This window comes from Musca domestica, unplaced genomic scaffold (assembly GCF_030504385.1).
Source record: "Musca domestica strain aabys unplaced genomic scaffold, Musca_domestica.polishedcontigs.V.1.1 143, whole genome shotgun sequence".
NCBI lineage: Eukaryota > Metazoa > Arthropoda > Insecta > Diptera > Muscidae > Musca > Musca domestica.
In genome coordinates this window covers 439,680-465,589 of record NW_026712197.1, presented here as the reverse complement: position 1 = coordinate 465,589, position 25,910 = coordinate 439,680, and positions in this window count along the sequence as shown.

The following is a 25,910-nucleotide window of genomic DNA, read 5'->3' as shown; positions in this document are numbered from 1 at the left end:
GAAGCCGAACGATCTGCCACAACGTCGAATTTTCAGTGAATGGGCCCTAGAAAAGTTGGCAGAAAATCCGCTTTTTTATCGACAAAGTTTATTCAGAAGAAGAACTGGAAGAACTGAACTTGGTTGACATGTGGTTTCAACAAGATGGCGCTACATGCAACACAGCTCGCGATTCTATGGCCATTTTGAGGGAAAACTTCGGAGAACAATTCATCTCAAGAAATGGACCGGTAAGTTGGCCACCAAGATCATGCGATTTGACGCCTTTAGACTATTTTTTGTGGGGACTACGTCAAGTCTAAAGTCTACAGAAATAAGCTAGCAACTATTCCAGCTTTGGCAGACAACATTTCCGAAGAAATTCGGGCTATTCCGGCCAAAATGCTCGAAAAAGTTGCCCAAAATTGGACTTTCCGAATGGACCACCTAAGACGCAGCCGCGGTCAACATTTAAATGAAATTATCTTCAAAAAGTAAATGTCATGGACCAATCTAACGTTTCAAATAAAGAACCGATGAGATTTTGCAAATTTTATGCGTTTTTTTTTTTAAAGTTATCAAGCTCTTAACAAATCACTCTTTATAACTCAAGAACTGCTGAATTGATTTTGAAAATTCACACATTTGGAGTGACCATTTGGCAGAACAGAATAAGACCAATGTTATTTTCCCTCTAGAATTGACAGCTAGCTATCCAACATCAGGATCTACACCGTAATTTAACTGGAAGATGCAAGCACATTCAAAGAAACCAAAATCGGCTGTATGGGGCTCATATTAAATAGTGGACCTACTTCTTTCTTATGGCAAATATCCGTCCATTGAGAACACAAAATGCAACATTTATTGAAACTACATTCCGTGAAATAACGAATAAAAAGTGGAGAGAATTAAAAAAATTAGTTAGAAAAGGGTTTCTAAGTGGAGGGGTTTGGGTTCCCAGGACAAACTTGTTTTTTGGGCCCTTTTTGTATATCCTTAACCATATTCGGGGGACCTTAAATATTTTGCTCTATACTTAGCAAAATGTAAGATGCAGCTTTTAAATTTCATACAGGCCTTTGGGTTACAAATAGAGTCATTTGTACAAAATATGGGCCAGGCCGGACCACGTTTTAGTATAGCCCTCATATAAGATTATACCCCTATTTCAAGTATGTTTTATTTTTGCCATATTTTCAAGCTAATTTCGGTAAATTTCCCTGATTTGAGTTTTTGGAAAGCAACGCTCATATGAAGGAATTTCCTGATTCCTGTAATGTCCGTGGTCCTTATTTGGCATCAAGGCTTCTAAGGGGGTAGACAACCTCTACGCAGAAAATTGTCAATGTAGATCAATGCTATGTAGTAGCGGCCATATAAATTAAATTACTACCTCCGTCGAGGGTCTTTACCACATTTTCCAGTTGATTTGAAAAATCGATTAGGAAACTTCTAATAGTCAACCATTGGAAAACACATAGCAGGTAATTAATGGCAATAGTGGGACTATACCAAAATATACAGGGTGAGATGAAATAACTGCAACAAACTTCAGACTTCTGTCATTTCTAAGCCACTCGTCCGACAGCTATTAAAATTATCGAGGGTCATGACCAAATTTTCCATTTGATTTGGAAAATCGATTAGGAAATTTCTATTAGTCAACCATTGGAAAACACATAGCAAGTAATAAAAGCAATTTGGTGAGAATTTTCCAAAAAAAAAGTTATTCGTGATGGAATTCAAGCGTGTTAGTGTGGTTTCTTAATATTTGGCTGGAGCTCTCCAGCTGGAGCTCTCCAGCATTAAATGTGAATAACTCTTTCGTGTCTAATACCATCGCTCGTTACCGTGATACTGGTAGCGTAGCACGACTTCAAGGAAGTGGACGGAAGAATACAGCATAATCCGCAGAAATGGTTCGAAAAGTAAAGAAGCGACTTTATCGAAAACCGCATTGCTGTGAGCTGAACATATCGCAATATTGGGTTCCAACAGGACTTAGCACCATGCACTCAGCACGCGCCACCCAAGAATGGTTACAAAATGAGGTTCATCGCTTCATTTCCTGCACACAATGACCATCAAAATCTCCGGATACCATTCCGTTGGACTATTGTGTCTGGAGTATTTTGGAAAGCAAGGTTAACACTAAAAAATACCAAAGTGTCGATCACGTCAAGCAAGCGCTTCTCCCGGAATGAGCCAAAATATCGCAGAGCAACATTCGGCCAGCGTGTGACGGTTCCATTGGTCGTTTGAAGGCCACAATTCGTACCAAAGGTGACCAATTCGAACAAATTTAAACTTATTCTACAATTTGATGCTATTTCCGACATTTTTTGCTTTCATTCAATAAAATTTGAAACAAAAAAATGTAAAAATTGTGGCGTATGACTTTGTTGCAGTTTTTTTTTTTAACTTACCCTGTATATCAATCCCAGATACCAATAGGCTCCTCAATATTAACTTTGTGTATTCCACTTCACTTGTAGTTCACACTTCCGAAACCACTCCCAAATCTTAACCTCGCATACCAAAATTTATCTAAATATCAAATTTCAATTTCAGAATTTTAGCTCTATTCTTTCAACCAAGACCAAAATGTAGTACAATTTAGTACTGTTTGTACAATTATAATACACAATTCCAAATCAACTTCCATATGTCCAGGCTACACATGAACAGCGACCCTAATACAAAATTTCCAGCTGCATGCACTTTCACCCAATTCCAAATTTTACACCATTTTATAATCTTTGTACACCATTCCAAAACCACCATACTACAGACACCAGCAGTGACTTCTAAAGCAAATTTCAGGATTTCAGCTCTATTTATTTCACACAATATTAAATTTAGTACTACTCGTAGAAATATAAGGCGATTTTCCAAATCCGCCAAATCTTAGAAAAAATAAACCATCAGTAATCTCAATATCAAATTTTAAATATAATCTCCATCCCTCCACCCAATACCAAACATAGTACTTATCATACAATTATTATACACATTTCCGAAACAACCTTTAGTGGGTCGCGATTCATATGTAGCCTTATATTTGGTGGTAAGGCTACATATGAACCGCGACCCTAATACAAACTGCGAGCACTACTTGTTCACATAATACCAAATTGTAACAAATTTAGCACCGTTTAGTAATTTTCGTACATTTTTCCAAAACCACCTCCATATCTTGACCAAAGACATTAGCAGTGACGTATTTATTAAATTTCAGGATTTTAGCTCTATTTCTTCACCCAATACTAAATTTAGTACTTTTTGTACAATTATAGTACACATTTCGAAAACCGCCTCCATTTCTTAACCACATAACATATGTATCAAATTTCAGGATTTCAGCTATATTCTTTCGCCCAATACCAAATTTAGTATTTATTTATTATTTCAAACCCACCTCCATATCTCGATTCCAGATACCAAGACAGACGTCAAAAACAAAACTGAGGATTCGAGTCTTATACTTTTACCGAATACAAAATTTAGTACTATTTAGTATTTTTCGTACAAATATAGGACGCATTTCCAAACAACCGCCAAATCACCATCAGTAGTATAAATATTAAATTTCAAAATTTTAGTACAGTTCACATTTTCCAAACAAGTAAGCAAAGGCTACAGTCGAGCGGGGCCGACCGTTGAATACCCTACAACACTATAATAAACCATACAGTTTATATAGGCGAAATACTCGAAAGAATTCCACAAGATATTGTGACAAATAATAAAAGAAAACCATCAGGTTTCGATCTCTAATTTTCGAATAATAGCAACTTAAACGAATTTGCTCATTTCCAATTTATTGGTAGATGTTGCACGTAAATGGTCTTCCTAGATCTGGAACCAATATTTCCCAAAGACCTATAATCTCTCAGAAGTGGCAAAATATTAACATTTATTTTTGGTTTTTGACTGAAACGCATCTATATGAGATACAGACATTTGACTATAATCTTCAACGAAATCAGCGTTAACGAAATAGTCAGAAGTGCGTCTTTCCTGTGTTTGTGAATTGTCCAAAAAGTCACTGGAATGGACATTTTCGTATTTTGTCTACAAAAGTTGGCAAACTATTTCACACATTGAATATTTTTGGATGGCCATCCAAAACTGCTTGGCTTTTGCAATGTACGGTAACGCTCATTCAAATGTGCGTGAGGATCGGCCGATAATTATGACCTGCTGACAATTTTGCAGTTTTTTTGGTCCATTTCAACCCCTAAATATATGGCGATCATCTCCAAAAAGAGTAGGCTTCTATTCTGACCCTCATCTTATCCCCATGCAAAATTTCGTAAGGATCGGGCCATAAATGCGATCTGTATATGATATCCTGATATCCTAACTACTTAGTTTTGTTAGCTGTAGAAATATTACCAAATGTTTAATTCAAAATGAAAATATGCCAAAAATATGACAAAATGGAAAAAATATGAGAAAATGTTACAAAATCAATATTTTCGTCTTTAGAGAGATATTTGTATGTGTTTTTTAGACGTTTTTGCTTTCCTGCCAAGAGGCCATTCTGAATTAATGAGAACTGTCGAAATCAGTTCAGCCGTTCTCGACATATATGAGATCTTCTATTCTGGCCCTAGCCCCACCTCCATTCTAAATTTCGTGAAGATCGGACCATAATTGCGAACTGTAGAGTGATTACAAATTAACATAGACAGACGGACAGACGGACGGACGGACATACATAGCTAGATCGACTCAGCTCGGCGAGATAGGAAGATCCATATATACTTTCCTATGTGGGAAATCAATATAATTTTTGGCCCAATCAAACTTATAATACCCCCAACACATAGTGTTGTAGGGTATAACAACCTGCATATGTTCAGGCTACACATAAAAAGCAACCCTAAAACCAAATGTCAGATTTCAAGCACTTTATGTTCACATAATACGAAATAGTACCAAATTTTGTACTATTTAGTACTTTTCGTGCACTTGTAGTATACATTTACAAAAAAAGTTTATTTTCATCAATTTGTCATAAATGTAATGTAGCGTAATTAAATGTAACGTAATTAAATATTTTTTATTAAATGACGAACTTTTCTGAATCATAGGTGATTCAATTTTTAAGTAGATGGTTAAATTCAATTAACCTCAATTATAACTATAACATTCACAACATGCACATTAGTTTTATTAATTTTTGGAAATCAATTTCCATCTAAATCTATTATTATCTGCATAGCTCTCAAACCAGATTCCCAGTGGGTGTGGGTGTCGTTTCACCTCCGTGGAGGGGAATAAAATCACTTAAATGGCTTTTTATTTATTCATACTTTTATGGGCATATGTTATTAAACATAATATTATGTTATTAATTATTCATGATTTGTTGTTGTTGTCGTTGTTTGTTTCATTGTTTGTGTTTTATGACCTGTCGCAGGAATTCCGTTGGTCACAGTATCAAAAGAAAAAAAAAAACAGAAAAAATCTGAAAATGTTTTGTGTGACTACCCTTCGACCAGCTAAACATTTCGAATTCGTATTTTCACTTCTGGCAAATTTAGAACAATAAAAAAATTTATATATTCGATCATAAAATTAATTTCGTTGTAGTTGTTGCTGTTTTTTTTTTGTCAATATAACAACAACATACTTTAATATGTACCCATTTGTTTTTAGATGAAAATATTTGCTGTCATCTGAAATGCATACATTAAAAAGTCATAAATGTATTGTCTCATATTTTCAAATATGAAATATGACATAAACATAAATGTTTCCATTTCAAATGACCAGCAAAAAGTGAAATCCATAAAACATAAACTTGTGTTGTTTTTATTGATTATTTAATAGATTTAAATATAAAAATCATTTTGTTACATATATACGGTATAAAGTAGATTTGTGTAACATAAAGGGGAGATTTGTTATTAAAACGTCCAACCTCTAGATGAAGGGCGCATAAATGTTGTAACCTGTCATAATATTTACTTGACACTCCAAGAGCACATATTTAAAAGATTTTAAAGACGATTTGTATCAAATATGACTAAGAAATTCGGAATAATCTAAAAACGAGTACTTTCAAGTCTACATGGCATTTTCCACAACTCAGGTCATGTACAGTGAAATTATAAGAAAATTTGCAGCAAATTGAAAAAGGTGTAAATTTTTCAGAAATAAACAAGTTTTTTTATTAACAAAAACTGATTCTATTTTTATACCCTCCACCATAGTTTGGAGGGTATAAAGGGTGAGATGAAATAAATACAACCAACTTCAGACTGCTGTTATTTCTAATCCACTCGTCCGGCAGCTGTTAAAATTATTCCAGTGACAGCTCATTATATTGTTTACAAGCGTAAAAAAATATTTTGGTGAGAATTTTCCAGAAAACAAGTTATTCGTGATGGAATTCGAGCGTGATAGTGTGATTTCTTTATATTTGGCCGGAAAACCACATGGGGCTATCATTAGAGCACTCCAGCGTTTAAATATGAATAAAACTTTTGTGTCTCGTACCATCGCTCGTTACCGTGATACTGGTAGCGTAGCCCGATGTCAAGGAAGTGGACGGAAGAAAACTGCAACATCAGCAGAAATTTTGCGAAAAGTAAAGAAGCGACTTGATCGAAACCCGCGTCGCAGTGGCCGAAAAATGGTTCGTGAGCTGAACATATAGCAACATTCCTATCGGCAAATATTGAAAAATGAGCTCGGGCTAAAGCTATTGAAATTCCAAAAAGTGCAAGAACTTACAGCGCAACAGAAAGAAAATAGACTCAAAAGAGCTAAGGAGTTGCTTAGCTTGGTCGAAAGTGGTGAACTGCCGAATTTTGGTTTTCTCCGTAGAGAAATCATTCGTTGTCCATCAGATTGTAAACAAACAAAATGATCGTGTTTACTTTTACTTGCCAAAGAGGAAAGCTAAAAATGTGCACCTTCGGTTGGCCAACAAAACTCAAGCGCAGAATATGGTGATGGTATGGGCCGCCATAACAGCCGATGGTCGCTCCCCGCTCGTATTATTAAAATTATGGCATTAGAATTATTATCCCGAAAATATTCTTCAGGGTTTATTAAAGCCTTGGGAACGCAAACATTTTGGCCGCAGACCTTGGACATTCCAACAGGACTCAGTACCATCGCACTCAGCACGCGCCACCCAAGAATGGTTACAAACTGAGGTTCCTCGCTTCATTTCCAGCGCACAATGGCCACCAAAGTCTCCGGATACCAATACGTTGGTCTATTGTGTCTAGAGTATTTTGGAAAGCAAGGTTGGCACTAACAAATACCAAGGAGTCGATCACCTCAAGCAAACGCTTTGCTGGGAATGGGCCAAAATACCGCACAGCAACATTCGGGCAGCGTGTGGCAGTTTCATTGGCCGTTTGAAGGCCATAATTCGTGCCAAAGGTGACTAATTCGAACAAATCTAAACTTATTCTAAAATTTGAAGCTTTTTCCGAAATTTGTTGCTTTAATTCAATAAAATTTAAAAAATGTGAAAATTATGGCTTTTGACTTTGTTGCAGTTTTTTTTTATCTCACCCTGGATATGTTTCAATCGATTTGGGGTTTCAAGGTCCTTACGTGCGAAATATGCACTTAACAACAATGATATTAGGTAAAACTGTCAGACACATCCGAAATTGTATCAAGATCGGTGCAGATTTGGATATAGCTCCCATATATATCTTCAACCGATTTCCGGTTAATTGTGCACCAAATGGCCAATATAAGTCCTAATGACCTGAATTTTGGTACATCTGACCGAATTCAGGCTAGAAACAAGTACCTCTGATTTGGAGAAAATCGGTTCAGATATAGCTATAGCTCCCATATATATATATATATATATATATATATATATATATATATATATATATATATATATATATATATATATATATATATATATATATATTAAAAACAAAAGCGGATGAAATATATATATATATATATATATATATATATATATATATATATATATATATATATATATATATATATATATATATATATATATATATATATATATATATATATATATATATATATATTTCATCCGCTTTTGTTTTTAAGTCCTTCATATTCGTAATTTGCATTCGACAACAAAGATATTTGGTAACAGATATCCTATAGAGCTCGGAAATACCTCTTCCAAGTTTTATGAAGATTGGATCAGATTTAGCTCCCATATATCTTTTACCAATTTTGGGTTAATTGTGCACCAAATGGCTAATATAAGTCCTAATGACCTGAATTTTGCTTCATCTGAGCGAATTCAGTCTAGAAGCAAGTGCATCAAATTGTTAATATCAGTCCACATGAGCTGAATTTAGTTACATCCGACCGAATTTAGTCTAGAAGCAAGTACATCAAATATGGAGAAAATCGGTTCAGATATACCTATAGCTTCCATATATATGTTATGCTCAGAAATACCAAATGCCAAATTTTATCTTGAACGACTAAGGTTTGAATATAGCTGCTATATATATATATAATTAATCCGATTCCAGATTTATTGTGCAAATAATGGCTAATATCAGGCAAAATGCAGTGAATTTCAGGACGTACGTTTCCATTTTGTGGAACTCGGCCCAGCCCGACTTTTGACTTTTCCTTACTGGTTTTCGAATGTAATTTTCATAAAAACTATTGTACCTTGATGTATAGTTTATTCTGAGATTTATTGAGACATTTTGTGTAGAATATTTCTTCTTCTGACATTCTCTGCCTAGAAAGGAATTTTATGCCGGATTTTCCCTATAATATTGAAAAAAAAATTGTCGCAAGGTATTATATGGAGGACCAAGAGCATTACATTTAAATGTTTCGAATTTAGATTTAGAGATATACGCTTAATACAAAAAGTATTCTTTGCGGTAACATGCAATATGATGATTAATATACCTTAATACGACTTACTTTGTTTTTTTTTTTCCCAACATTAAAATTGTGTATGGTATCAATTGAGTCCATACTGTACTTTATTTAATATCACTAATTAAATTACGATTTTATCTCTTTCTATGCATTTATAATATTGTTTCATAATATATGTGTATTAATTTATTCTGACATTAAAACAATCCACCTATTGTGAAAGTGTGGGCCAATGTCTCAATTAGCCTTCTATCAATTGTAAATGTGTCGGTACATAAATCCATCTAAAAATTAAATCTATGGATTTCCCAATTAGAATTATTTATAAATATAATAACTGTTACAAACACGCACACACAAATATTCACAATATACTTTGCAAATGTAATTCACAAATATATTTTGATAAAATCACAATGATGACGACTAAAGTCCTAAGCATTTAGTTATCAGGAAATAAATCACAACAATTTTTCCCCAAAACCGTTTTGGGGGGAAAATAATCAAAGTAGGAATAATGTGATAGTGATACGATTTTATCATCCAAAACAAAAAAAAAAAAAACAAGTTAGCAAAGGCTACAGTCGAGCGGGGCCGACCGTTGAATACCCTACAACACTATAATAAATCATACAGTTTATTATAGTGTTATAGGCGAAATACTCGACAGAATTCCACAAGATATTGTGTCAAATAATTAAAGAAAACCATCAGGTTTCGTTCTCTAATTTTCGAATAATAGCAACTTAAACTAATTTGCTCATTTCCAATTTATTGGTAGATGTTGCACGTAAATGGTCTTCCTAGATCTGGAACCAATATTTCCCAACGACCTATAATCTTTCAGAAGTGGCAAAAGATTAACATTTAATATTGGTTTTTGACTGAAACGCATCTATATGAGATACAGACGTTTGATTATATTCTTCAACGAAATAGTCGGAAGTGCGTCTTTCCTGTATTTGTGAATTCTCCAAAAAGTCACTGGAATGGACATTTTCGTATTTTGTCTACAAAAGTTGGCAAACTATTTCACACATTGAATATTTTTGGATGGCCATCCGAAACTGCTTGGCTTTTGCAATGTGCGGTAACCCCCATTCAAATGTGCGAGAGGATCGGGCGATAATTACGACCTGCCGACAATTTTGCAGTTTTTTGGTCCATTTCAACCCCTAAATATATGGCGATCATCTCCAAAAATAGTAGGCTTCTATTCTGTCCCTCATCTTATCCCCATGCAAAATCTTGTAAGGATCGGGCCATAAATGCGATCTGTATATGATATCCCAACTACTTAGTTTTGTTAGCTGTAGAAATATTACCAAATGTTTAATTCAAAATGAAAATATGCCAAAAATATGACAAAATTGAAAAAATATGAGAAAATTTTACAAAATCAATATTTACATCTTTAGAGAGATATTTTTATGCGATTTTTTAGACGTTTTTTCTTTCCTGCCAAGAGGCCATTCTGAATTAATGAGAACTGTCGAAATCGGTTGAGCCGTTCTCGACATATAAGAGATCTTTCAATCATATCTTCTTTGATAGACATATATATCGCACATATTTTGCTATATATTTGTTTTGTTGGATGTTAACATCAATGTAAAGATCAGAAGTAACCTTGTCATGGTTTTTGTGATTTCGCCGGAATTTAAAATATTCGCGGTTTAATGAAAAATTTTGAATTTTTTCAACACAAAAGATATGGTCTATTTTACCCGCTAAATATTATCCGATGACCACCCGAATTGGTAGGCTTCTTCCCTGCCCTAACCTCTAGCTATATGTGAAGTTCCGCGTCGATTGGTCTATAATTGCGACCTGTATAGCTACTGCAAAATCCGACATTTTTTCCGTATTTGGTCCATTTCGACCCAAATATTATGCGATCATCTCCAAAAGAAATAGGGTTCTATTCTGACCCTAGCCCCACCTCCATTCTAAATTTCGTGAAGATCGGGCCATAATTGCGACCTGTAGAGTGATTACAAATTAACATGGACAGACGGACGGACGGACATACATAGCTAGATCGACTCAGCTCGGCGAGATAGGAAGATCCATATATACTTTCCTATGTGGGAAATCAATATTTCGAGGTGTTACATAATTTTTGGCCCAATCAAACTTATAATACCCCCAACACATAGTGTTGTAGGGTATAAATAGAATTCTACTTTGAAAGTAGATAAATGATAATACAGTCAATTATATCCCTCAAGAAATAAAAGTCATTACCTTAATTGAAATTTATCGAGGGGTGATTTTTTCCTATAAAACAGATTATTTCGCTGATACTAAACTATAAAAATTTCTGAAAATATCTACGGTTAACGATGATTAACCCCAGACAATTGTCCTACAAAAATACACTATTTCGTGATGGTCCCGAATTATCTTAATCCACAGCTGTTTCTTTAATGGCTCCATGGAAAATTATTTTAAAATTTCCAAGATTATTATCCTGATGCTGCTGTAGAAAATTATTTTTAATAGCCCTGATGGTGCTCGAAAATTATGTTACAATTTATATTTATTTCCTTGATGCCCCAGAAACTGAAGTTAAAAATAACACGATTTTTGCCCTGATGGTAACCCTGAAAATTTGATTACAAAAATCCGTGATTATTGCCTTGATGGTCCATTTTAAAATTATCGTTATAAATCCACAATGTTTGCTACGATAGTTCCCTAGTAAATTGTCTTAATATGTCCACTTGTTTTCCTGATGGTCCCTTAGAAAAATATTTTTAACCAGTAAAGAAAGTCTTAAAGTCGGGCGGGGCCGACTTTATGATACCCTACACCACTTTGCTACTTTAGTAGAGCTCCGCGTAACACTTAAAAGTTTTTATGGGAGAATTCAATCATGCAAGCTATGATTATAATTATAATTTAAAGTTCAAAGGACTAAATATGCCGAAACATTTGTATCTTTTAAATTCGGAGTTGTTTTGCCCATTTGGTCACGATTAATTTAAAATCGGATAAAGATGTTTATGGCAGCTATATCCAATTCGGAACCGATCTCGATAAAAATTGGTAAAGATATTGCTGATCTGTATTTGATATATTTCCCTGAATATCGTTGTTACGGAGTGCATATTACAGCTGTAGATAACAAATATAACAAATCGGATGAATAATAAATATGGGAGCTATAGATATATCTAAACTGATCTTCACGAAATTTGACGTACTAGCTTCTAGACTCAATTCGGTCGTAAGTGCGAAATTCCATTCCATTTGGACAAATATTAGACGTTTGGTGCACAATTAAAGTAAAACGGACGAAGTTATATATGTGAGCTATATCCAAATCTTAACTGATCTCTTTAAAATTTAGCAAATGTATTTCTGTGCTGTATTTCATATATTTCCCCAAATATTGTTGTTACGGAGTGCATATTACGGCTGCGGAGAACAAAAATAACAAATCGGATGAACAATATATATGGGAGCTATAGCTATATCTGAACCGATTTCGATCAAATTTGACATACTTATTTTTAGGCCTAATTTGGTTTTATGTGAAAATGCCATACTATTCGGGCTGATATTACACGTTTGGTGCACAATAAAAAGCAAATCGAACGGAGATATATATGGGAGCTATATCTAAATTTTTACCGATTATCTCCTATTTCCAATTTCGTCCTTGGGCCAAACAAATGATTTGTGCAAAATTTCATCTGGATAGGGCAATGAATGCGAACTGTCCTTTGTTTACAAAAATACATGGACAGACGGACGGACAGACGGCTGCACCAGTTCGATAACCCTTTCATTCATATTCTAGTTTTTCCTTTATCGAAAATGTCTTTGGAGGAAACTATTTCAACATGTTTTCATAATAAAAGTTGGCAATCACCATATTTATATCCTAGACACCAACAGTGGCCTCAACATCAAATTTCAGGATTAAAGCTATATCCATTCACTCAACGGAAAATTTAATACTTTCCGAACAATCATAGTATGCATTCCCAAATCCACCTCCCCCTCTCAAATCTTTATACCAGTAGTGGTCTCCATATCGAATTTCCGAATTCCAGCTCTAACCTAAGACCCAATAGAACATTTTTTTAGGATTTTGTATATTTCGTACATTCATAGTACGAATTTCAAATACCACCTCTTCTCACAAGTTTGTCTACAGGGTTGCCCATATTCGACGGACCCATGTTTTTTTTCGGCCATTTCGATGACTCTTTAGTCCCATTCCAATCGACGAGGCTTGTCCGCAGGGATCAAATGCAAATCAATGCGAATAATCCGTTGTAAAGTGGACCGAGCCATGCCCAACTGCTGAGAACGGCGTTTTTGGGATGTTCTTGGGGACCTCTCAACACTGGCTCGTACGCCTTGGTCGACTTTTATATGGCCTCTTCGGATTAGAAAGAGCCTTACCAGTCGAACATTTTTCGTATAAACGCTTAATGGTGTTCTTAGAGGCGCACTTCTAACATTTTTTAATGTTTTTAAAGCACGTTGAGTTTTCACAATTGACTTCTTCTGTTGAATGTAATTTTCAAGTATTTCAGAGCGCTCGCGTGACTTGTATTGGTTCATGGTAAAAATCTGCTTGGACTGACGCTTCAAACGCGGTATGTCATTAAGCGATGTGACATCTCTGTCAAAAGTTATGGCGTTACCAGATGGGTCCGTCGAATATGGGCAACCCTGTACTTTTCGTGCACATGTGGTACACATTCTCAAAACTATTTTTTATTACAAAACAAACCACCAACAGTGGCACCAAGACGAACATTTTAAATTACCACACTCTTCCGTTTGGTACTTCAAACCCTTGTCTAAATGGTATGTACGTTTAAGTACGTATGACCAAAACCACCTCCAAAGCTTAATCCTACATACTAACAGTGATCCTAATGTTAAATTTCAGATTTCAAGCAGTAACCGTTCACGCAATACCAAAATAAGTACCTTTCGTACGCCTGCTGAATGCATTTCCAAACCCGAGTCATTATCGTAACCTTATCCACCAACAGAGACGCAAATACCAAACCAACCAGAACCAGAACCAAATTGTAAAGAATTTAGAACCATTCAGTTCACACAAGTAAGAATTTCAAAAACTTTTTATGTACCCCTATCCTTAACTCTCTGACAGTAATCTTATATCTACATTTCAGGATACAAGCTCTATTGGTTCACTTAATTCCAAATTGTACCATTTAGTATACATAAGTAAAACATTCCAAATTTCAGGATTTCAGGATTTTTACGGGTTCTCCCAAAATATAGGTTGTACTAAATTTAGTACCATCTAGTACACCTAAGTACAAATTTTCAAAACCACCTACATACCCTAGTCCTATAATGCAATAGTAAACTTATTTCCAAATTTCAGTATTCCAGCTGTATCGATTGCAAATCGAAATTGCACTCAGTACCCCTAAGTACATTTCATGCACATAAGCACACATTGCGGAAACTGTCTTAATTTCCTCCAGTAATATTAATTAAAATTTCAGGATTCCAAATTTCAAGTTTTTAGCACTAACCGTTCACATGATACGAAATGTTACCAAATTTAGTACTTTTAGTATACATAAATACACACTACCAAAAATACCTCCTTACATCGACTGTATTCCTTAATCTTGATTCCCATTCTAAATTTCAAGTTTTTAGGTCTAACCGTTCACATGATACGAAAAAGTTCCAAATGTAGCATGTCTCAGTACTTTTCGAACACTTATGGTGCGAATTTCCTACAACCCTTTGGTACATCTATCATTCACTCCATCAGTAACTCTAATTCCAAGTTTAAGAGTTCTAGCTCTACTACTTAATCAAATACAAAGGGTGCCGTATTTAGCAACTGTTAATACTTTTCCTAACTTTCAAGTACCAAATCCCAGCCTAATGACCCCTTCAGATCAAGAGTGACCCTCATCCAAAACTTCAAGATTCTAGCTTCATTCCTTTCGTCTGGGAGTTGATGATTGAAAATATTCTTAAAGATTTCCATAATTATTTATCTGATGCTCTCCTGGAAATTTGTCTTAAAACCCCATGATTGCCTTGAAGGTCCACTTAGTACTGGGTCTTTAGCAGCTGAATATTGATTCACTCCTATAAACAAAATTTTAGTCGCATAGGAAAGAGGTTTCTTTAAGGAAAACTCCGGCCCCTAACATTGATTTTTTTCAATTAGTAATACCTATCATCAGCGGCAGAATCTTGAGGTTTCTTACCGAAAGCCCCTATCCACAGCAGATGAGGATTATTTTTCCAATGAAAGGGAACCTTGCTCAAAAAATGTTGTTTCTTAATAATCATAATACCCCCGTCTCCGTGGGCTTAAAACTTTTCCATTGTTATTTAAAATAATTAATTTTTAACAATGTAATGCATGCCTCGCAGTGTAATATAGACAAATATGCCGGACCATAAAGAAAACATAACACGTCGCATAATTATGACATATTTTATTGAATATAAAACTGACTGTCATCGACGTCGTCGTTCGTATCGCATTCAATGTTCGGCCACGAGTGCCGCCACTATTCATTAAAATAATTACTCGGCTGAGTATTCATAACATGACCAATTATTGATATTATCATCAGTTAGTTGGTTGGGGATTGAATGTGCGTGTGTGGGTGTAGGAGGGAGGGGGTAAGTCCATGAGTGCGTTGTTTGCAGCTGTCCCTTTGCCTGTCTGCCTGCCTGGAACAATAACACCACTCACATATTAAATGTTTATCTAATGGGATGTGTGGCACATAAACGACCGATATGAAAAAAAAAACACACACACACATACACGTTCACAAATACACACATGTGCATATCTTAATGGCAATTGACAATTGATTAGAATTTCATTTTTGTTTTCCTTATATGCTTATCTTGGCCTGAAGATTTGTTAATCTGAATGCCATTTGCCTTTTCTTCGTTTTTGTTTGTTTTTCATTTACAATAATCCGAACGATAATTGTTGTGACGCTAAAGGAAATCACATTGAAATGATAAAATGTGATTTTAGTATGGAAATATTTTTTTATTAGAACACATATTTATATAAAATCCGTTTTAGAATAGCTAAGATTGACTTTGCCTTAAATGTTCGGCATTCCGTCTATTTGATCCTGCTCGGATCACTGTACCCAGGTTTTTTATAAAACCTAAAAAATTCTAAATTTTAGTTGTCCAAATATTAATTGACATTTTAAACCTTGCAAAAGTTTGCTATGTCTCTGTATCCAGAAAAATAATGGTTGTGTATCAATCAAGTCTAGCTCAGGATTTGGACACGGTCTTTCGAGTCAAATATCCGATTCTATTTATGAAGGAAAATGAAAAAAAAAACGAGTAAGCAAAGGCTATAGTCGTGCAGGGCCGACCATGTGATACCCTACAACACTACAATGTCAGAAACCCTTTTATGTCCAAATCCATTTTGGAAGATTTCGCTTTTGAAATTATGTCCCGGAGCTCTGCCTAGATATTACAATTAGCATTTTGACCAGAGAAATTTGCGCTATATTTACGCACTCCATCGTGCTGTTAGTTTTTGTGGTCAATTTTTCAGCTAAATATAATCCAATGGTCATCCAAAATGCTAGAATTCTTCCCTGTCCTTAACTCTTTTCTCAGGAGTGTCGATTGGCTTCAATTATGTGACCAGAAATTTTTTCTGTTTTTGGTCCATTTTTACCCCTAAATATATTGCGGACATCTTTGAAAACAATTGGCCTAGCACTTCTGAGCCTTACCCTACCCTTGTGAAAAATTTCATGAGGATCGGACGATAATTGCAATCTGTATATAATAACCCCAACCTGTGTTGTGAGGTGAAAAATTTTTACAAAATATACACTTCAATATTAAGTCAAATTGAAAAAAATGGCATGCGATAAATATGAACCAGTAAAGAAAGTCCTAAAGTCGGGCGGGGCCGATTTTATGATACCCTACACCACTTTGCTAATTTAGTTGAGCTCCACTTAATAATTAAAAGTTTTTATGGGAGAATTCAATCATACACGCTATGATTATAATTATAATTTAAAATTCAAAGGACTAAATATGCCGAAGCATTTGTATCTTTTAAATTCGGACTTGTATTGCCCATTTGGTGCGAAATTAATTTGAAATCGGATAAAAATATATGTGGGAACTATATCCAAATTTGAACCGATCTCGATAAAATTTGGTAAAGATATTTCTGAGCTGTATTTGATGTATTTCCCTGAATATCGTTGTTACGGAGTGCATATTACGGCTGTGGGTAACAAATACAATAAATCGGATGAACAATATATATGGGAGCTATAACTATATCTGAACCGAATTTGGCATACTGCCTTCTAGAGTAAATTCGGTCGTATGTGCCAAATTCCATTCCATTTGGACAAATATTAGACGTTTGGTGCACAATAAATGGTAAATCGGAAGAAGTTATATATGGGAGCTATATTAAAATCTGAACCGTATCTGAAGGTATTTCTGAGCTGCATTTGATATATTTCCCCAAATATTGTTGTTACAGAGAGCATATTACGGCTAGGGAGGACTAAAATAACAAATCGGATGAACAATATATATGTGGGAGCTATAGCTATATCTGAACCGATTTCGATAAAATTTGGCATACTTATTTTCAGGCCTAATTTGGTTGTATGTGCAAATACCATACTATTCGGGCTGATATTACACGTTTGGTGCACAATAAAAGGCAAATCGGACGAAGATATATATGGGAGCTATATCTAAATTTTTACCGATTATCTCCAATTTCAATAGGGTTCGTCCTTGGGCCAAACAAATGTTGTTTGCAAAATTTCATCTCAATCGGATAATAAATGCGACCTGCATTTTGTTCACAAGAATACATGGACAGACGGACGGACGGACGGACAGACGGCATGACATGCATAAATCAACTCAGAAAGTGATTCTATACAGATCATCAAAAGGAACTATGGGTCTATCTCGTTTCCTTTTGCCTGTTACAAACAAATGCACAAAGACATAATTCCCTGACCACCTTGTGATGTAGGGTATAAAAACTAGAAGCTTCAATCTTTTACATTGGAAATGAGCATATCACTTTTAAGCAGTATTAAAAAAACCCCTAAGGAAAGAAAAAACCTGTGGCAAATAATCATTCAATTGACAATTTAAGTTTTAATTGCGTAAAAAGCGGTTTAAATTTGGAATCGTTTAAAACAGACCTATGAAAACTATATCTTTCTTCGTCTAAACTTGACGGAAGGTTCTCTAAAAATTTATAGAAAACTCATCAGGGACTGAAGATTAATTTCTTCTAATTGGCAAAGCTGATAATTAATACTTTCTATCGAAAAACTCTATCCACAGCTGCTGATGATTGATAAATTTATGTTGTATGTGACCTCTCGAACCAAATACCACTGCTATGGATATGGGAATATATCCAAATCTAAATCGATCTCGACAAAATTTGGCAAAAGCATCTTAAAGATGTACCTACGGGATTTGGGGGATGAGACATATACATTTGAGCTAATATGTGGAAAATATAGAAGTGAAATAACTGAGTGACAGACTGAACGACAATCGACTTTCCGACGAAATGGCTGAAGATAGAATCGTGAAAGTTTGTACTAGCGCCAGTCTTGTTGCGTAGGCGTTTGATTAGGCTGGGTTTCGAACTAAAAGGGTGCAAAAAGTACTAAAACGTAGTAAGAATTGAATTTCTGAATTCGGACTGAGAGTCATTGATGGAGTGCAGCTTAGATGAACCAAAGGTTTAATGTTAAGTTCTAAAATGGTATTAAACTCCTAAAATGGTGCCATGGCATGAGGTTGGAAAGTAAGTTATATATATGAAGGTGATTTTAGAAATGTGTACTAAGTGCGCGAACTGTACTAAATTATACCAAAATTGTAAAATTTTGGTTTAGTGTGAACGGATGAAGCTGGAATTTTGAAATTTCGTATTGGGGCCATTGTTGGTAGTTAATTTCTGATAAAGAGGTGGTTTTGGAAATGTGTACTTCAAGTGCATAAAAAGTACTAAATAGTACTATATTTGGTACAATTTGGTATTGGGTGAAAAGTATTAGTGCTTGAAATCTAAACTTTGATATTAGGGTCGCTAAATGTTTGATATTGATATTTGGGGTCGCTATTCTAGGCTGGAGGTGGTGTGTAATATAATTGTATGAAATGTACCTAATGGTACCATTTGTACTATGTGTACGGATAGAGCTAACCACTTGAAATTTGATATGGGAAAGAAGGTTGGAAAGTAAGTTTGATATATGAAGGTGTTGTGAAAATAGGTATTAAGTGTGCGAACTGTACTAAATGGTAAAAACTTCGTAATATCTTGATTTAGGATGAAGGGATAAAGCTAGAATTTTGACATTTTGTATTGCAGACCCTGTTGCTGGTAGGTATGTGGCAATGAGATGATTTTTGGAAATCGGAACTACAAGTACACGGTAAGAAGTAATTAGTACTTTATTGGATGCCTTTTGGTATTGGGTGACAAGGTAGTGCTTGAAGTCTTGGTAACAGGGTCGCAGTTCAAGTGTAGGCTGATTTTGAAAATGTGTACGATAATTGTACGAAAAGTACTAAGTGGTACTGAAGGGATGTCTATATCCGTATCTATAAAATTCTGAAATTTGATATTTAGGTTACTGATATACATGTTTAAGATACTGGTATACATGTTTAAGATTTGGCGATGGTTCGGAAATGCGTTCTATATTTGTACGAAAAGTACAAAATAGTACTAAATTTGGTATTGGGTGAAAAGATAAGACTTGTATCCTCAATTTCATATTGAGGTCTTTGTTGATATCTGGGATTGGGATATGAAGACGGTTTTGGAAATGTGTATCATTATTGAACGAAAAGTTCTAAATAATACTAAATTTAGTGTTGGGTGAAGGAATATAGCTTAAATCCAGAAATTAGATAAAAATGTCACTATTGGAATAGTTGTTAAAATATAGAGGCGTTTTTGGAAATGTACGAAGAGTACTAATTCGTTCTAAATTGGATATTGTATGAAGAGATAGAGTTGGAATTCAGACATCATTGTATGAATTTGTTGGTGTCTATAGTTGAGAGAAGGAGGTGATTTTTAAAATATGTGCTATGATTGTTCTAATTGATCTTAATCTGGGTAATGGGAAAAATTACAGACCTGAAAATTTAAAATTTTATATTAAGGTCACTGTTGGTAGCTGACGTTGAGATATGGATATGGTTTTTGAAATGTGTACCTAATAGTATTGGGTGAACGAACATAGCTTAAAATCTGAAATATCATATAGATTCCACTGTTGGTGCCTGTGGTTGAGAGAAGCAGGTTTTGGATATGAGTACTAGAATTGTACTAAATATGACAATGAGTGAAATTAAAGATCTGAAATCCTGAAATTCGATATTATGACCCTGAGGGAAGGGTCTGGTTTTGGAAATTCGTGCTATAATCGTACTAAATAGTACTTACTTTGGCAATGCGGGAAATTACAGAGCTAAAATCCTGAAATGTTATATTATTGTCACTGTTGGTATACGAGGTTGAGATATGGTGATTGTTTAGAAAATGTGTAAAGTACGAAAAGTACTAAAAGTTACTAAATTGGTATTGGGTGTAGGGAAAGAGCTTAAATTCTTAAAATTTATATGGATGCTACTGTTGGTGTCTGTACTTGAGAGGAGATGGTTATGAACATCCGTAGTACAACTACACGAAAAGTGTAAAGTACCTCAAAATGTGCCGTAGGGTTTTAGGATAGAGATGGAATTTGGAAATTTGTTATCAAGTTCACTGTTGGTGTCAGGGTGGAGAAGAGGATAGGAGGGGTGAAAATGCATAACTGCACGAAAAGTAAGGTAATAAATTTGGGATTGGGCCTTAGAATATAACTGGAATTCTGAAATTTGATATGTAGGCCACTGTTGGTATATAGTTTTGCGAGAAAGATGTGGATTTGGGGATGGGTACTGTCCGTCAGTCTGTTGTAGTTACGCTACAGTCAAAACGAATTAAGATAGGAAGCTAAAATTATGAAAATTATGTCTGAAGGCAGGTCAAGTTCGAAGATGGGCCATATCGGTTCACGATATCGTATAGCCCCCATATAACGGTACCCGCCTATATTCGGTATTTTCATGATTTTTACCCAAATTTTTCAATGGAAATGTCTGAAAATCCACACAAGGAGTTCGTTGTGATTACACATTTCCCCCTGGAACCTCCCTATATAGGTCCTCGATATCATATATCCCCTATATAACGGTTTCTCTCGATATTCGGTATTTTGATGATTTTTGCGGCGTTATACACCGGAATTCTTTCAAATTTCGTGTATAAAGTTCGAAGCAGTTACTACAACATAAGACACAATTACTTATGCCGTAGCACATTTTTGTATAGCCCCATATAACGGTTTTCATTTGAGCGGTATTTCCCGACGGATTTTTTTTAAAATTTTTCAACTTTCTTCCAAATAGTGAAGGGTATAAAAAGTTCGGCCCGGCCGAACTTAGCAGTTTTTTTATTTGTTCGTATTCAAACACCATTTGTCACACTCTACCAATGAGTATTTTCCTCTCAGATTTTCTACTCTCTCGAAGTATTAAAAAATTAAATTATATTCAAACCAATGAAAACATTTTGGGTAACACACTGCTTAAATCAAATAAAATAAATACCTTGCACATCCAATTTTTCCCCAGTGAACATTTTCCTCCCTGAACATAAAATTAGAACACAGTTGTTATCAATCAAAGTCAAACTCATCGAATCGAATAATGCATTGACATTGATTCCCTCTTTACATTTGTGCGTTTGACATGAAGCAGAAATATTTCGTTGTTTTCATTCATTTCTAAAAATAATTCGAGGAAAACAAATCGGACGAAGATATATATGGGAGCTATATCTAAATTTTGACCGATTATCTCGAATTTCAATAGGGTTCGTCCTTGGGCCAAACAAATGATTTGTACAATTTCAACTCAATCGGGCAATAAATGCGATCTGTACTTTGTTTACAAAAATACATGGACAGACGGACGGACGGACATGCATAAATCGACTCAGAATGTGATTCTATGCAGATCATCAAAAGGAACTATGGGTATATCTGGATTCCTTTTCCTGTTACAAACAAATGCACAAATACATAATACCCTGACCACTTGTGGTGTAGGGTATAAATACAGGTCATTTGGACTTATATTAGCCATTTGTGCACAATTTACCCGAAATCGGTTGAAGATATATGGGAGCTATATCTCAATCTGATCCGATTATCACCAGTTTCAATACAATGCATAAATCGACTCAGAAAGTGATTCTATAAAGATCCCAAAGAGTAATTATGGATCTATCTCGCTTCCTTCTTTATGTTACAAACAAATATACAAATGCATAATACCCCTAAAAATCCTCAGTTCCATTACTGCATTACAGAGTTCCACAGTGTGATTTTGAAATTCAGCATCGGTATCCAGGACGAAAATCCAATACAAAAGAGCACGTGATCATGTAGTACAAAAATTGAGCCCTATCCACATACACATTTAAATTATTTTGAGATTGTATTTGCACCAGTTCCGTACTAGAACAATTATGACCGAACTTCAATGTAAACATATCAAGGCATTAATTCCTTAGACAAAAGTAATAATATTATTACAATTGATGGTAGATTTCTCTATCTAAACAACTTCATACTTACAGCAATAAACCTAAGTATTATTAATCTTATTTAAACAATAACTCATCTTGAAAACATTACAAGTATTCATTCAATTGACATGTTAGCTTGTTTGTGCTTTTAATCCATCATCAGGAACTTCATCATCATCATCATGAACAATAATTCATTATGGGTGAACCCATTGAAAATATTCAATGTTGCTGGTTAACTTCACCCTCCTCCTCCTCCCAACAACGTTGTGCATTACGTTGCGGTATTCGAATGCAATTATGTTATGAATTTTAAATGCCTCGATTTACATGCATTCTTTGGACATCAGACGGATCTTTGAGTGGTATAGCATAGATACATTTGAAAATTGAACATTTGTGGCACAGTGCTGTGCATTGAAGAATTATATTGGACTGGCAAGGGCCGGCTACTTCGTCACTGAAAAGTTCATCCTGAAATGTTGCACCAGTAAGTACTAATCACAATTTGTTCATTATTTATTGCAAAAAATATTCTAAACAAAACCCACATACATCGTACTAACTTTTTCGCTACATCAGTTCGATAACACTTTAGTTTGAGTTTGAATATAAAACTCACCAGTTTTCCAAATTTAGTACCATTTAATACTTTTTGAACAATAATAGTCCACATTTCCAAAAACACCATCATCTTTTAGCTACAGACACACAGCAGTGACATCCATATCAAATTTCAGGATTTCATCTTTTATTCCTAAACGCAATGCCAAATTAGGTACTGTTTCGTTTTAGTTTTCGTACAATTATAGTACACATTTTCGAAACCACCTCCAAATGTTTAGGCTACACATGAACAGCGAGCCATATCTATATCAAATTTTAGAACTATAGGGATGCCCATATTCGACGGACCCCGGAAACAAATTCTTCAGAAAATCGACTGTTATGCGACTTGTGAGCGGTGGAGCGCCGTCTTGTTGAAACCAGAACTGCCTCACACGCTTTCGACGAATAATTGGAATCACAAAATTGGTCATCATGTCGCGATAACGCTCCTGATTGATGGTAACAGCATGGCCATTTTCATTTTGGAAGAAAAACGGCCCAATGACCGTTTTCGCACTAACGCCGCACCAAAATGTGACTTTTTCGTCATGAAGAGGCACTTCTTGAATCTCCTGAGGATTTTCAGTGGCGTAAAAACGACAATTTTGCTTATTTACGGTCCCATTCAATGTGAAATGGGCTTCATCGGACATGATAATTTTGTTCCAAAATTGCTCGTCATCTTCGGCCATTTCGATGACGCTCGCGTGGCGTGTATTGGTTCATGGTAAAAGTCTGTTTGGACTGACGCTTCAAACGCGGTATGTCATATCTCAACCCACGATACCAACAGTGACCTCAATATCAAATATCGGGATTCACCCAATACCCAAATTCTCTTCTCTTCACCCAATACCCAAATTAGTACCACTTAGGATTTTTGTACAATTAAAGTATATATTTCCAAAACCGCCACCATATCTCAATTCCAGGTAACAACAGAGATCATAATACCAAATTTCAGATTTCAATCACTATCTCTTCACTCCAATACCAAATTGTAAAAATTACAACACTATTTAGTACTTTTCGTGCACTTGTAGTACCTAATTTCCAAAACCAAATCTTTATTACAAACCAACCACCAATGGAGACCCCCAATACAAAATTTCAAAATTCCAACTTCATCCGTTCAACTTGAACTAAACTCTTCCAAATATAGTACCATTTAGTACAATAATGGTACGCATATTCAAAAGCAGGTACTACTCTCAACAACAGACACTAACATTGACATCCTTATCAAATTTCAGGATTTCAGTTTTATTCCTTCGCTCAATATCAAATATAGTACTATTTAGTTCTTTTTGTACAATTATAGTACACAATGCCAAAACCTACTCCATATCTCAATTTCAGATATCACCAAAGACCTCAATGTTAAATTTGACGCTTTCAGCCCTATCCCTTCACCCTATAAAAATTTAGTACCATTTAGAACTTTTCGTACAAATTTAGGACGCATTTCCAAAACACACCCTCATTTCAAGCATAGATATCATCAGTAATCTAAATCCTTCAACCAATACCCAATTTAGAACCACAGTAGTACTTTTCGAGCAATTATAGTACACATTTCCAAAACCATTATTTTCACATTTTTTTTAAATTTTATTGAATGAAAGCAAAAATGTCGGAAATAGCATCAAATTTTAGAATAAGTTTAGATTTGTTCGAATTGGTCACATTTGGCACAAATTGCCTTCAAACGGCCAATGCAACCGTCAGACGCTGCCCGAATGTTGCGGTATTTTGGCTCATTTCCGGCGAAGCGCTTGCTTGAGGTGATCGACACTTTGACACACAACACAGACACAATAGTCCAACGGATTGGCATCCGGAGATTTTGGTGTCCATTATGCGCTGGAAATGAAGCGAGGAATCTCATTTTGTAACCATTATTGGGTGGCGCGTGCTGAGTCCGATGGTGCTGGGTCCTGTTGGAATATCCAAGGTCTACGGCCAAAAAGTTTGCGTACTCAAGGCTTTAATACAGTCTCCAGAATATTTTCGCGACAATATTCGGCATATATTCTGATGCCACGGTCGATTAATACGAGCGGAGAGCAACAATCGGCTGTCATGGCGGCCCACACCATCACCATGGCCGACGCTTGAGTTCTGGTGGCAAACCGAAGGTGCACATTTTCAGCTGACCTCTTTGGCATGTAAACACGATCATTTTTTTTGTTTACCAGCTGCTGGACAACGAATGTTTTCTCATTGGAGAAAACCAAATTCGGCAGTTCACCACTTTCGGCTATGTGAACCAACTCTTTAGCTCTTTTGAGTCTATTTTCTGTTCTTTCTGTTGCGGTGTAAGTTCTTGCACTTTGTGGAATTTTGTGGTTTTACCCCGAGCTCATTTTTCAATATTTGCCGAATGGAATATTGCGATATGTTCAGCTCATGAGCCATTTTTCGGCCAGTCGCTTCTTTACTTTTCGAACCATTTCTGCTGATGTTGCTGTTTTTTTCCGTCCACTTCTCTGACAGACACTAACAGTCACATCCATATCAAATTTCAGGATTTCAGCTCTGTCCCTACACCCAATGCAAGATATAGTACATTTTTAAACCCCTCTCTATATCGCAATTCCAGATACTAGCAGAGACCTCAATATTAAATTTGAGGAATCCAGACCTATCACTTCACCCTATATCAGATTTACTACCATATGGTGGACATTGGAAAAACTACCTCCATTTATAAAACCACTTCCATATCTTAACTACAGACACCAACAGTCAC